At 42.2% G+C, this 15,773-nt stretch overlaps 1 long non-coding RNA gene across 1 annotated transcript; it reads right to left on the bottom strand.

The window, feature by feature from the left end:
* Nucleotides 1-1,846: 1,846 nt before the first annotated feature.
* On the bottom strand, nt 1,847-11,357 carry LOC122539785. The gene is made up of 3 exons (XR_006309186.1): nt 11,065-11,357; nt 8,359-8,709; nt 1,847-3,664 (listed from the first exon to the last, which is right to left on the bottom strand). It is a non-coding gene; the product is annotated as an uncharacterized LOC122539785 (long non-coding RNA).
* Nucleotides 11,358-15,773: the final 4,416 nt, after the last annotated feature.

Genomic DNA, 15,773 nt, shown 5'->3' with positions numbered 1-15,773 from the left:
TTTTGTGCTGATCCTGGGCTTGAATTCATCCTGTTATTAAAAAAACCTTACAATCTATGAACAAAAACAAAAAGCAAGCAAAAAGCACCTCTTCACTGCACTGTACTGAATTCCCACTCTGCCTCCAAATTCCCCAAACTACCTCAATTAGCCAAACAAGACAAGGAGGGAGTATATTGTCTGGATAACTGATCTGATCGTAAACAAAGGAAGCCATAGGGAACCTTGAGATCTTGCTCGGATAATTGATATTTGGATAACCGAGGTTGTTGTGTACTCCCTCAGGCTGTGTCTCACAATGATTAGATTAGATTCCCTACAGTATGGAAACAGGCCATTTGGCCCAACAAGTCCACACCAACTCTCCAAGGAGTAACCCACCCAGACTCATTCCCCTACCCTATATTTGCCCCTGACTGATGCAGCTAACACTATGGGTAATTTAGCATGGCCAATTCACCTGACCTGCACATCTTTGGAATTTAGGAGGAGTGTTGGCTGGTTAGCTCAGCTGGTTAGAGCGTGATGCTAATAACGCCAAGGTTGTGGGTTCACTGACCACGTGAAAGGCAAAGGCTGGCCAGCCAGCTGAGTTTGCAGTGCTGTGTCAGGGTTGGCAATTGCTTTGTGGATGGGACAGTGGTTAGCACTGCTGCCTCATAGTGCCAGAGACCTGGGTTCAATTCCTGCCTCAGGTGACTCTCTGTGTGGAGAGCCTAGCTGAGCTCATTAAGCTTCATTGGTAATTAACACTAATTAAGGCCCTAGTCAGGTGACTGTTTGATAACTGTCCTTTAGTCAACTGAATCAGCTATCTTATTAACCTTTTCACTAGACGTGAAACTCTAGTATAACTTTGCAGTTGTTTACTGTTGTGGTTAGGCACTTAAACATATTCACAGGAGGCTTCAAATATTCTATAATAAAAGAAAACATATTTATCTCACAAAATCAAACAACACTCCATAGAGGACACTGTAGACACATCTTAATGTAAACAGCAAAACAAAATTTCAGATTAGATTCCTTACAGTGTGGAAACAGGCCCTTCAGCCCAACAAGTCCATACTGGCCCTCCAAAGAGCAGCCCACCCAGACCCATTCCCCTACATTTACCCCTGCACCCAACACTACGGACAATTTGGCATGGCCAATTCACCTAACCTGCATATCTTTGGATTGTGGGAGGAAACCGGAGCACCCGGAGGAAACCCACGCAGACACAGGGAGAATGTGCAAACTCCACACACCTGGTCCCTGCACGATAGCACAGTGGTTAGCACTGCTGCCTCACAGCACCATAAACCTGGGTTCAATTCCCACCTCAGGCGACTGTCTGTGTGGAGTTTGTATGTTGTCTGTGTGGGTTTCCTCCCACAATCCAAAAATGTGCAGGTTAGGTGAATTGCACATGCTAAATTGCCCGTAGTGTTAGGTGGAGGGGAATGGGTCTGGGGGGGTTGTGGGTCGGTGTGGACTTGTTGGGCCGAAGGGCCTGTTTCCACCCTGTATGTAATCTAATCTAATAGACAACTGAATTTTAAACTTTTAAAATGGAGAAAGAAAGAAAGATTCACCAGTTCTATTCTCATGCTGCCACCAAATTCTGGGGCAATAGACTCACTCAGGCTGTTGCACTCTGGATGCGATGAAGGGCTTATGCCCAAAACGTTGATTCTCCTGCTCCTCAGATACTCCCTGACCTGCTGGGCTTTTCCAGCACCACACTCTTCGCACTCTGGATGTATCTCTTCCTGACCATGTGAAGTCCTACAACTCTCTGAGGTTTCTGTACCAATCTAATTCTGGACTCTTGATGTCAATTCCTTTAATGTAGTTCCTCCACCACTGGTGGCCTGTCTTCAGTTTGCCCAGGCTCATCTGGAATTCCCTCTCTAAACCTGCATGTTCCTCACTGATAATGTTCCGAATGTTAAATAAAGGATAGAATGGGAGGCAATCTTTGCACACATTTATAAACTTTTATTGACAGAGTTACACATTATAAGCATTCACTTCCAAACATAAAAGCCACCGTATCAGTCCCTCTGTTTAAAGGAGATTGAGTGTTATAGTCTACCTCTATACAGATAAACAATTGATATTGAATTACTATCTCCAACCCCTCCTTTAAGATGTTACTTAAAATCCAATTCATCGACCTTAATTTTGACCAGGTGCCCTAGTAACTCTTTATATGATTCAATGTAAATGTTTGTGTGTTACAACTTGGGATGTTTTAATACATTAAAGGTGCTATATAAATGCAAGGTGATGTTGCCATTTGATGTTTACATTCAGACGTCAACAACCACACTTTAGAAGTAATCCATCAGCTGTGCAATGCCATGGGATGTCCTGAGAAAAATGACTGTGGGCACGACCAATGCCAATGAAGTACATGTGGTATCCCATCCATGTGCACAGTAGCTCAGCTATTTATTAAGCAAATAAAAACCCACTCTGCTACTTAGTGCTAATTACTAGTTAGCAACCCTTGTGCAAGGTCTACCACAACAAGCAAAATAAAACAGGTTGGAGCATCACTGTGGTCAAAGAGCCAGCTGCCATTAGTACCAGCTTCATGTGATTACTGGAAGAGAATTAGACCAGTGGTATCCACTCTCCACAACTGTTCCCTTTAAACAGTTAGCTCATGGTTGAGCTGCCTCTCAAAACTATTGAAAAGCATGGGAAGAGTACATACGAGGCAGACTAAACCCAATGGCCACAATAAAATAGACATGGATAATTCCAGTAAGGAGTTCATCAGGAACCTCTTTACCCAGAGGGTGACCAAGACTTGGGACTCATAGCTACATGCCTCAGTTGAGTCAATTAACATTGATGCATTTTTGGAGAAGCTGAATAAATACATGAGTGAGAAAGGATTGGAAGATACGTGAATAGGATCAAACAAAGAGGGATGGGGGAAACCTGGCATGATTCCGGTGTGTTTCTGAGCTGTACCTTCGTTATAATTTATCCAGCTTAGCTCCATATCTCTTAATGCCCTTCCCCAACAGAACGGTTAAGACAACACAGGATATAGCGAAGTGGTACTTTAGAAAGGGTTCAATCAGTATTTGCAAAATCTTTATAAAATAAAATTATGCTTGTTTAAAACAAAAAATAAGGTGTGGTGCAAGCTCATTTCCTCAGTGACCAACTTGTCCATCCATTTTATTACTTGCTTCATTTATTAATAACAATATCTCGTTGCTCTTGGTGGGACCTTGCTGTGTATAAATTGGTTGCATCATTTCCTGCATGACAGCAAAATTGGATATTTTTATGAAAACAGTTATGATGTACAGAATTTACTTTCAAGATACAAACTAAATCACAAGCTGAACAAAGAAATTCACTATTGTATTCAACAGAACCTACAGCTGATGATGTTATAGCTCCTCAAAACAAGTCCCAGTTTCTTTTGATGAAGTTCTACAAACTTTCAGCAACTATTTTAACATGAAAACATAACATTCTTGAAACAAGAATACTTAACAGAAGAGTTCAGGTTTCAGTAGAATCCATGGATAATTGCATTAATGATCTCTGATTAGTGAAAAAAAATGTAACTATGGAGCTTTGAAATCAGAATTCATAAGACGCAGAGTTGAATGAAGAAGATCTGACTTTGGAGAATGCTATTCAGGTTGTGCTGGAATCAGAAACCAGAAAGAATTATAGAGAAATTCTGAGAGAAGGTAAAATTTATTCACAGGAGAGTAACAGAATTTGTTCAGATTATAAGGTATAAAACCTGTAAAGACACACATGTCAAGGCCACAGAAAGACTAGGTCAGACAGCAGACGCTAACTCAGTGTTGTGGAGTAAGGAAGCCTCATTGGCAATGCTATGTTTGAAAAATGCTAGGTCCCTTCCCGAAGATGTGTAAAACAGTTACAGGGCAGCAAAAGTTAAATGGTCTCAAAAATACACACACACACACACACACACAAAGATGTTAATGCAGTAGAGATACCAACATTAGAAAAGATATCCAGAGTATGTCTCGGGAAGGCAACTCACGTTTGACCCATCATCATTAACTTCAAGGCAAATGTCACTGACCTATACACTGGTCACCATGGGTGATGAAATACAGGTTACGGCCCAAGCAGATGTAACTACATAGTACTGTGAAACCGCACTCAGGATTGGTTTCGACAATACAGCAATAACACAGGTGTAAGATGGTAGTGAACATATACATAATTCATAATCAAGAAACCTCACTCTTGGACAGGTATGCTTGATCTCAACATTCTTGAAGTGGCAGGATTACAACTGGTTACAATGGATTCCTCGGATGCTGCCTGACCTGCTGTGCTTTTCCAGCACCACTCTAATCTAGACTCTGGTTTCCAGCATCTGCAGTCCTTGTTTTTACAAAGGATAGCGGTCAGGTCAAGAGAGACCAGGTTATGCCAAGTCGGTCCATGGACAAGTTGCTCAGAGGATTCACAAGCAGACCACAGTCATGATGGAAAGCAGGCTTGAGGGGCTTAATGAACTACTTCTGCTCCTAATTCTCATGTTTATTTCTACATTAGAACAACTGGTTCATGAACATAGAGTTGTTGAACACCTGCTAGAGATTTCAATGGACTTAAAGTAGAATCCAAATTGAAGTCAGAACCAATTAAATTACCAATCTGGCACAAGAGAATTTGTCATACTGTCAACAGAATGGACATATGCCAATACAGAGGATTGGCAGAAATGGTTTCCAGAGTCAAGATCAGTGTGGTGCTGGAAAAGCACAACAGGTCAGGCAGCATCCGAGGAGCAGGAAAATTGACATTTCAGGCAAAAGCCCTTCATCAGGAAATTCCTGACTTTCCTGCTCCTCGGATACTGCCTGACCTGTTGTGCTTTTCCAACACCACTCTAATCTTGACTCTGATTTCCAGCATCTGCAGTCCTCACTTTCGCCCAGAAATAGTATCCATTCTAATAATCACTGAAGTGAACTCAGACGATAGGAAGCAACAAAGTTTGTGAGAAAATGCGAACAAGGGAAAAAAGAATGAGCTCAATGATTATTCTTTAACTGAAATTTTGCAGAGACAAGCAAACTCTGGTGAACAAAGTTTAATCGCTGATTTGAATTTGATGTCAGAGGATGAAATGATACAAGTTTAAGGATAATATTTCGATTCTTCATCTTCCAAAGAAGAATTATCAATACCAATGACAGAGCTAAGTCATCAGCATCCTCAATAACATGACTGAGGACGTAAATGTTTGGTTATTCAGAGAGAGAACCACAGAAAACTGAGGGCATTCAACTCAATCTACACACTGCAAAATGGAGTTGACATACTTCAACACAGATATATCAGCAAATTGATAATAAAGAGTTATTTGCACAGACTGAAGATGAGCTGCATATAATACCAGGGAGGTACACTCTGAGATGGGAGTGACCGATAGCCACAGATTCAGGGCATGGTCAAGAAGAAACTACCAGGTACAGAGATCCAGGATACTGTCACAATGAAATGCCTGTTTCCACACAGCAGCTGGTTTCCAGGAAGAGAACTAATGAGATTAAAGGTGCATCAGATGATGTTATGAGGCAACCACATGACCGTGATTCAGGCGATTGAGGGTCCCCTGACAAGCTAACGGACAATCTGGTCTAGAAAGATGTCCTTTCAAGAGACAGAAGGTCCTCCAGAGTAGAGAAACTTTAACAGACCACATAGGGTCAAGGTCAGATTCATGACCAACATTTCTCAAGCCAAAGGCCTACCAGAGGCCTTCTGTTCTCGAAGAATTGCAAAACATCCTGACTATATTTTATCAGTGAGCCAGAGGGAGATAGGGCTGTGTCAATGTACATGAATATTTAGATATTACCTGTGGGGTAAAAGGTTGGGGTGGGGGGAGATATTGAATAAGGCAATGGTTCTGAAAGGGTTAATGTTGAAGGTTGTAGACAATCTGACACCATTCTACTGAATTGGGTGGGGATAAGGCAGGACAGCAAAGAATGACATGGCATTCACAGCTTTGTTCGAGCCCAGATGTCTTTGGAGAGGGATCATGCAGTCATCAGCAATGCGCTCAATGCCTTCAGGGAGGGGTGGACACTGGGGAACGGGGGAGGTGCAGTGCTTCATTTCCCCCTCCAGTTCTATTTTGACTTAATCCCTACCACCACGCCCCTTCACTTTTTTTTCATGTAAGCATTACCCCTCACGGGTTTTGCTTGTTACTGGTCCCCTGGCCACATGGAGGCTTTTCCTGGTGGTGCAAATATTGAATGAAATAAGAACGACATGGCATGAAGATCTATAACATCAGGTCAGCTCATAGTTTCTGTGAGAATGTCTACCTTGCGAATGTAATTTGTAGCTGATTTCTTAGAGGCAATAAACGCCATTGTAGTTAAGACAAGTGCTTCTATTCATTCAGATCCTCTAATGCTAGCAAACTATCCCAAAACAGTAAGGCCCCTAAATGGGTTTAATTGCCCACTTAAGGGTCTCAACTAGCACTGGGACAGAACCCATGCACCATCACAACCCGAACTTAATCAGGGCTGAGGCAGAAAAACAGTGGGGTCTCTACCCACCAAGCTCCCACCCAATTAATGGCTGCACTGCCATTAATTTTGCCACAGAGGAGGGCATTAAATCCCAGCCACAGTTTCTATTTACTCCCCAACACTAGGTTGATACGTAAGTTGATAACTGCAGAAATCTTTGGATTGCTTAGAAGACCCAATTTCAATTTTTAAAAAAACATGCCAGTGAATGGGCGAAAAGCAGAAGATTGGCACTAGGTAATGGGGATGGTCATTTAAAGAGACAGTGGGCCAAGTGGCCTCCTTCTGCACTTCTGTGATTGAAAACCAATGGCCCAGCTCCCTCAGTGATTTGCAGAACAATTTTGTTTAAATTTTGTCATTAATCTGCTCTACCAGGCAATCAAAACAAGGGTGTGTTTCTGATAGCTAAGATAGTGTCTCAGTGGTTAGCACTGCTGCCTCACAGCGCCTGGGACCCACGTTCAATTCCAACCTCGGGCGACTGTGTGGAGTTTGCATGTTCTGCATTGATTTCGTCTGGGTGCTCCGGTTTCCTCCCACAATCCAAAGATATGCATGTTAGGTGAATTGGCTATGCTAAATTGCCCGTAGTCTTCAGGGATATGTTGGTTAGGGATAAATGTAGAGTAAATGGGATGGGGAATGAGTTTGGGTGGGATAGTCTTCAGAGGGTTGCTGTGGACTTCTTGGGCTTAAGGGCCTGTCTCCACACTGTAGGGATTCTGTGACATGTGTTGTAAGGTTTGACATATTGGTTTCAATAGGAACCACTGTCCGAAACCAATAGGAAATTGATACTAGATAATAACAGAGGGAGATGATAACATGGTGGCAATGTATTTGGATTCATAATCCAGAACTCCAGGCTAATATCATGATTTGATTCCACCATGACAGATAACAAAGTTTAAATTATTTACAATATTATGCATGAGCTACTTTAAAATGAGCATACATTTACCAAATCCCAAAAGCAAATCAGAACAGCAAGGTGAGATGCCGGAAAAGCACAGCAGGTCAGGCACCATCCGAGGAGCAGGAAAATCAACATTTCAGGCAGAAATCCTTCATCAGGAAGGGCCTTTGCTCAAAACATTGATTCTCCTGCTCCTCAGACGATGCCTGACCTGCTGTGCTTTTCCAGCACCACACTCTTGACTCTAATCCCCTGCTCCTGCAGTCCTCACTTTCACACAGAACAGCATGGCGCAGAGTAAGAAGCTAAACTTTCACTATTAGGTGTGGTTTTAAATACTGCGGGAGCTGTTGGGATAAGTGGTGGGTGTATGTGTGGGGGGGGAGGTGAGGTGAAAGATAACAAGTTGTGCAAAGGGCCCGACAATAGATGTGTCCCATATTTTGTTTCTTCAGTTTTTTCCATTTGTCTTTTGCTCCTGTATCACTTCATCATTCCTGCCCTCCACCTGTCAGTCACCACCTTCCTCCAGTTGTGATGGAAGGTGAACACAACATGAAAAGTTAACTCTGTTTCTTTCTCATTCTATGTTCCTATTTTACATTTCCAGCATTTGCAATATTCTGCCTTTGATTAAAAATATTTCAGCTGTCTCAATTCTGAATTATTTGATAAGCAAGCATAATGTTCAACAAATTCTCTATGCACCTCTTGTGGTACACTAATCTAACTTTCTCTTTGCAAATAGTCAGGCCACAGCACAGCGCCTACTGTGCACATAATCAACACAATTTTGAATAAACTGAACTCATTTCTACAAATGTGCTGATGGGAGAAGCAGTTAAGGTACAATAATGTGAAATATCTGGAAACTACCTTGAACTGAACAGTCATCACTTCCTAACCTACTGACAGAATTCACAGCAGCCTGGCCTGAGAAAGACACAGGCAGTTCCATATTCCAACAGTTTCAATGTCCCATCCAAAGGCATGGTCCAACACAATGGCCAGGAGTGTTCATCTGCCAACATCTTGGAATGTTCTGGAAGCAAAACTGGGATGGGTGGTGTTTGTTTCAGGAAAACTCTGGATACCTATCAATCTTCGCGACTGTACTCGATGTTGCTCAGCAGTTACCTTCGCTCAGGAAGATCCTATGCCGTCCCACTGAGGAGATGAATCCAAGAGAAATGGTTTTAACATTCCAACATCTGTGCTGAGGGCCAACTGCAATAAGAAAGGTTTTATTTGCGTGACAGAAAGCTCAAAGGCAATTGTGTAAAATACATGCAACTATTTCTGGAACATTTTATCATGGTCCTGAAAGAAAACGATATAGAATCCCTACAGCATGGAAGCAAGCTATTTTGCCCATCAAGTCCACACCAACCCTCCAAAGAGTATCCCACCTTATATTTCCCACAGCTAATCCACCTAACCTCCATATCCTTGGACACTACAGGGCAATTTAGCACAATCAACCCACGTATGTTTGGACTATGGGAGGAAACCATAACAAACGCACACAGACTCAGGGAGAATGTGCAATCTCCACATTGACAGTCACCCAAAGGTGGAGTTGAACCCAGGTCCTCAGAGCTGTGAGGTAGCAGTACTAACCACTGAGCCGCCCCAGTAGACATAGTAAGCTTTGCAGTTCAACAATCAGAATTGAGCTCGAGGTAAATAACACTTCGTTGAAGAGACAGCCATTAATATTTAATCTTAAAATTCCTATTTTAGTTTATGAAACCACTTGCATTTATCCAATTTCCAAGTGGAATTCAATCCTGCAGGAGACTGCAGTCTGCTAAGTATGAGTCAAGGTGGATATCAAGAGACTGTTTGAATGTGAAGCCATCATTAAAGCTAAAAATTACTTTTGTAAAGCACCTTTTAACATCTCAAGGCACTTCATGGGATACTAATCAAGCAAATCATGACACTGAGTCCCATAAAGAATTGACAGGTGACCCAAGTCATAGTACTTCTAGAATGAACCTTCGGACACAGAAAAACCCATAAAATGGCCCTAAACGCTAACTCAGCACCATGGCAATGCCTTTGGACTAGTATTCCAGAGGCTCATATTCTGGGGATATGGGTTTGAATCCCATTATGGCAAATGGTGAAGTTTAAACTAAAACCTGGAACTCAAAGCTTATGGCAATCATCTGCTGGTTCCTCAACGCAAAGGAAATCTGCCACCCTTATCTGGTCTGGCCTATATGTGGCAACAGCAATGTGGCTGACTCTTAACTGCCCTCTGGGGAAGTAGGGAAGGGCACTAGTAGAATATAGAACAGTACAGGGCCTTCGGCCTTCGATGTTGTGAAAAGCAGGTCACAGACTGCGGCAATTAACTCACCTCCTGACATCCCAAAGTCTATCCACCATCTACAAGGCACAGTCAGGAGTGTGACGGAACAGTTCCCACTTGCCTGAATGGGTGCAGCTCCAACAACACTCAAGAAGCCTGACATCATCCAGGACACAGCAACCTGCTTGATTGGCACATCTACAAACATTCAATCCCACCACCACCAGCGCTCAGTAGAAACAATGTATACTATCTACAAGATGCACTGCAGAAATTCATCAAAGATCCTTAGACAGCACCTTCAAAACCCACAATCACTTCCATCTAGGAGGACAATGGCAGCAGGTACTTGGGAACGCCACCATCTGCAAGTTCCCCTCGAAACCTCTCCCCACCCTGACTTGGAAATATACCGCCATTACTTCACAGTCGTTGGGCCAAAATCCTGGAATTCCCTCTCTACTGGCATTGTGGGTCAACCCACAGCAAGTGGACAGCAGTAGTCCAAGAAGGCAGCTCACCCCCACCTTCTCAAGGGCAACTAGGGATGGGCTATCAATGCTGGCCCAGCCAGCAATGCCCTAGTCCCACAAATGATTAAAAAAGGGCTTTTATCCTACTCTAAGATCAGAAATGCCAAGCTTCCCAATGATTTACAAATAAAAATAAGTAAAGCAGTTAATAGAAGGGTTAAGGGGGAAGAGGCAAATTCGGTGCTTTTAAAGGAACAGTAAATGGCATAGATCCATCATTTGTGCAAAATCTAAAGTTGCACTTGAGACGGAAAACAAAGACCAGATATACCTCCTGGAAGAGGAGAGTTGGGATTTAATGGGAGTGAGGAGTTCCAGAGAAGGCTAGCTTTTTTTTTATGAAACATTAATCCATAAAAGAAGACATTATCCTAATTGTTTTAAGGATAAGGTCTCGAATCCAATCCCTGACAATAAAGAGATATTCTATTCTATTCAGATTAGACCGAGACTGACACAGGTTCATTGGACCCTGGTTTTAAGTAGCTCCCTAAACCGTCAATCAGCAACAAAATATCAACAAAAGAAATCCGGAGACATCAGCGACTCCGGACAGTCTTTCAGATCCGATCAGTTTCACGGGAAATAAAACCCAATTGAAAACAAAACAAAAACTATCGGATTTTTTTTTGTTTTGGAATTGCAATTCCAGCTTGCTTCTTTGCACCCGGTGTAAGATGTTTAAACATCTGCAGAAATGATTCTTTTCAGATGATGTTGTGTGCAAACCTGAGGGAAAACGCAATGCCCAGCCATCTCTCACGGTTCCAGCAAGCTCCGCCTTGCAGCTTTCTGACAGCTCCTGGTCATTGCTGCTGCTGTCTCCATCTCCTTACAGCACATAGATGATATAGGAGAGAATCACTAAACTCACAATGGCGAAAAACATCAGCAGGAAGATGTCCAGCATTGTGAAACGGAGTGAAAAGGAGCTGGTGAGGACTCTGGTATACTGTCTTCCAAAGAGGTATCTTTCAAATTACAGCAGTGTCACACAGAGAGAGAAAGAGGTTGAGGAGGCGGCTGTCACTGTAGAGAGTGAGACACCAATGGGAGCCTGAGGGTAATGCATTGGAAAATGGTTCTATTGAGGAAATCTGTCAGTCTAATACTGTCCTCCGAGAACAGTGTTACGCTGGAGCATCTAGAAGGTCATATGTACACATATGCTGTCCTCAAAGCATTCCTGTAGCTATCAAGCATCCCACTGACCAGGGTGACTGACTCCCATGAAGGGACTAACCAAATGAAGGGAAACTTTTGCATGGGAGTGTGGTGTTGATGCTGGCAAAGCTGGTGAGTTATAGAGTGAGGCAGGATGTAGATTGCACACGCTTGTGTGTGTTCTTATTGAGGTCCCAAGATACAGGACAGCCTGTGCCCTGGGAGGTTCTAACCCGGGTTCTGCATCCCGGCGCCAAATTGCAAGAGATCTTGGGCTAGTGACAGATCAAACAGGAGAAGGTTCATTCAGGAAGGTACCAAACACAAGAAGAGACTTTGTCAGAAGCGAAGGCAAAGTTAGAAAGAGTGCACAGACCATCAGACAACCCCTCGCCCAATTCCAGCAACACTATCAACCCCACAAGTGCTAGAGTCTTTATGTTGAACTTAAGTGAAGTCACCACAGTCCCCAAACACATCTTTGAAGAGTGCATATACCATCCTCCTCACCATTTCCCAAGTTCCAGGGATGTCCCTGACTGAAGAGGACAGAATCACTGTCTCAGCAAAGAGAGAGATGGCTCATGGTGGGGCAAGGTTGAGAAAGTGGGACTTTCATGGTAACTCCAGTCAGTGTGGGATCTGGGCCCGCCACAGTTAGCATCACTCTGCACTGCAAACCAACTGTCCCCTTATGTTGAACTTAACAGCCATGTTAGAATCCACTGGCCTGGACTGGAATCAACACATTCCCAATCCCAATGGACAGCCAAAAAACAAGAGAAGGGAAGTAGAAGGGCTACAGAACTCACTGGGTCCACATTATTCCAACTGTAACCTTGTGTGAATTCACCACCTTTTTTTTAGTTATGGCATTGTCTTCAGCCATTCAGGCTCCACGCGTTCAAAAACAAAACCTTAAGTTAGACTGCCATTGGTGGGGCACAGTAACAAAATTAAAATCAAACACTCAGCAGAAACAGAAGCATTATTGGTGTGATAATACAGTCTAGTCCCTGCAATGTCCATTTAATTCCAAATTCAGAAGTTCTCTTGCCTAAACCTCACTGTCTTTTTCATTCATACGGTATAACAGCATCAAACAGACCCTTCGGCCCACCATGTCTATGCTGACCAATACACACCAAACTACACTAATCCCATTTACCTGCACTTGGTCGATAGCCTCCTGTGCCCTGGCATTTCAAGAGGAGACAAAAAAAACCTGCAGATGCTGGAACCCAAGGTAGACAAGCAGGAGGCTGGAAGAACACAGGAAGCCAGGGAGCATCAGGAGATGGAGAAGTCAACGTTTCAGTCCTGAAAGAAGGGCTACCTCCAAAACATTGACTTCTCCACCTCCTGCTGCTGCCTGGCCTGCTGTGCTCTTCCAGCCTCCTCCTGTTGACCTGGCATTTTAAGTGCTTACCCAGATACTTATTAAATGTTCTTGGAGATTTCCCTGAGAAAAATACCTCTTTGACAAAGCTTTCGGTCACCAAATCTAGATATTTTCTTCCTTGCCTCAGTGCCAGTATTTGTCTGATTATGCTACTCAAGACTTTTTACTATGTTATAGGTGCTATATAAACCCAAGCTGTAGTTTTGCTGATGTCTCCAGGACCAAACAGCCTCTGTGCTTCGAAACACAGAAATGTTCTGCAGTACCAGAGATCTGGCAGCTTCCATGGGATTAAATCTTAATAAGAGTCAACCACTTCAGCAGAGATGGGGAGAGGATTTAGGAGAAAATGGAAAATAAATTACAGACATACAAAACCAAGGATAGTAAATGACACAAGGAGATATCTGATGTGATCATTTATCCAGGTCATTCTGCAAAGAAATTGTGTTCCTTTTGTATTAAACTCAAAAACATAATCTTGTTTCACTTTGAAGTTGAGGAAAATGATTTGGCTAACCTTAATGAATCCATTCAACAACATTTCGGAGTTTAGAGGTTAACACAAGTTCCTGTAGCATACATGCTAAAACTGTCAAAATTATATAATTATAAAATGATATAATGCACAATGCTAACACTTCTAATTTCAGATGATGTACATCACTCAAGGGGATGAGTGAAAGTTAACTCTACATCCTTCCAATTGGTATCACTGAATAGTGATTAAGAACAGTGTCTCCTCCCTTCTCAAACCTAGTATACTGAAGTTGAATGGTGTTCTATCATCATGATAGGCTTGCTTACAAAGGATAATGCAATCACATCGACAGATTTACTATTGAATTCAATATACTGTATATATCTGCAGTTTGGCAACATGCCATTTTGTGACAAAATGTTATAATATATTAATTTTGGAATGTGGATTTCAAAATCGAGGTGGATGAGCATTGGTTAATTTTTTGATAGCTTTTTTTAAAAAAAATGATCAGGGACTCCTTCCAGATCTAATTCAGCATTTGTTAAATGCATGATTGCAGACCCCTGTGGCTTTAATGGAAAGAAGTTTGCACTGTTGGGTCTATGACAGGTAGGGCAAATAATTTAGGTTATTAACTTTGTTTTCAATTCCAAAAGAATCAAGGATTAAGCAAGTTAGTTTAATTTAGTTCAGAAGTCACAAGAGTTGAGTTTTGCTATACTTTATTAGATCATTCTAACTGTTTATATTTAAACAGCCTGTTTGAAACAAACGTTAGAAAATTTGTTCTGTTGTTAAAGAAAATCTGCACCCTCGGGCCATATTCAAGCAATGGCTAACCACCACTTTAATGAAACTTAAAAATTAACATATGATCTGTCAAGCAAGGTTTCATTCTGGGATCTGACTTGCCCAGTAGTACCATCAGCTGGGATGAGAGTTTTGGCACCTATATGTGAGGCTCTGGTCAAGAATAAGAGAGTTAAATATTCGGTATAGATAACTCAGATCAAATCAATCTCTTGAAGAGTGTAAAGGGTGTAGCGGCATTCTTAATAGGGAAGTCAGGAGGGAAAATGGGGGATATGAGATAGTCTTAGCAGATAAGGTTAAGGATAGTCCAAAGTGATTCTACAAGTTCATTAAACAGCAAAACAGCAATTTGGGAAAGAATTGCACCCCTTCAAAATTAACCAGGCCGTCTATGTAGGGAACATCAGGAGATAGGAGAGATACTAAATGAATATTTCACGTCAGTTTTTATGTTGGAGAATGAAATGGAGGCTAGAGAACTTGGGGAATATTGATATTTTGTAAACAAAGAAGGGGAGATGCTGGAGGTCTTAGTAAACATAAAGGTGGATAAATCTCAGGGATTTGATTAAGGGTAACCTGGTACAATGTGGGAAGTCAGGGAAGAAATTGCGGGGCCCTAGCAGAGATATTTGTATCATCTACAACCATGGTGATGTGCCCAAGGATTGGATTTGGCAAGTGCTGTGCCTTTATTTAAGAAAGGATGTAAGAAGAAGTCTGGGAACTTTAGACCTGTGAGTCTGACATTGGTGGTGGGTAAGTTGTTGGAGGTTATTCTGAAAGATAAGCTTTACATGCATTTGGAGAGGCAAGGACTGATTAGGGATAGACAATATAGTTTTGTGCTTGGGAAATCATGTCTCACAAACTTGATTGAGCTTTTTGAGGAAGTAACCTAAAAGATTGACAAGGGCAGAAGGGTATTCGGTGTTTACATGGACTTTAGTAAAGCCTTTGACAACGTCCTGCATGATAGACTAATTAGTAAGGTTAGATCACATTGGATTCAGGGAGAGATTGTCAATTTGATTCAAAATTGGCTTGACAGAAGGAGGCAGAGGCTAGTGGAGGAGGGTTGTTGTATGGACTGGAGGCCTGTGACCAGCGTGTTCTGCAGGGATCGGTACTGAGTCCACTTATTTGTCATTTATGTAAACAGTTTGGATTAGAATATAGGAGACATGGTTAATACATAATTCTTTGAAGCTTGCAGATGACACCAAAATTGGTGATATTGTGGACTGTGAAAAAGTTTATCTGAGATTACAAAGATATCTTTGATCAATTGGGTCAATGGGCTAAGGAGCAGCAGGTAGAGTTCAATTTGGATAAATGCAAGGTATTGCATTTTGGAAAACAAACGAGAACAGGACGTACATAATTGATAGTAGGGGCCTGGGTTGTGTTGTCAAACAGAGAAACCGAGGGGCACAGCAATTCAGGCAGCATCCGAGGAGCTTCGAAATCGACGTTTCGGGCAAAAGCCCTTCATCAGGAATAAAGGCAGAGACCCTGAAGCGTGGAGAGATAAGCTAGAGGAGGGTGGGGGTGGGGATAGAGTAGCATAGAGTA

This window comes from Chiloscyllium plagiosum, chromosome 33 (assembly GCF_004010195.1).
Source record: "Chiloscyllium plagiosum isolate BGI_BamShark_2017 chromosome 33, ASM401019v2, whole genome shotgun sequence".
In the NCBI taxonomy this organism is placed as follows: domain Eukaryota; kingdom Metazoa; phylum Chordata; class Chondrichthyes; order Orectolobiformes; family Hemiscylliidae; genus Chiloscyllium; species Chiloscyllium plagiosum.
Note: the sequence above shows the minus strand (reverse complement) of the source record. Positions and strands in the feature narration are given on the sequence as shown.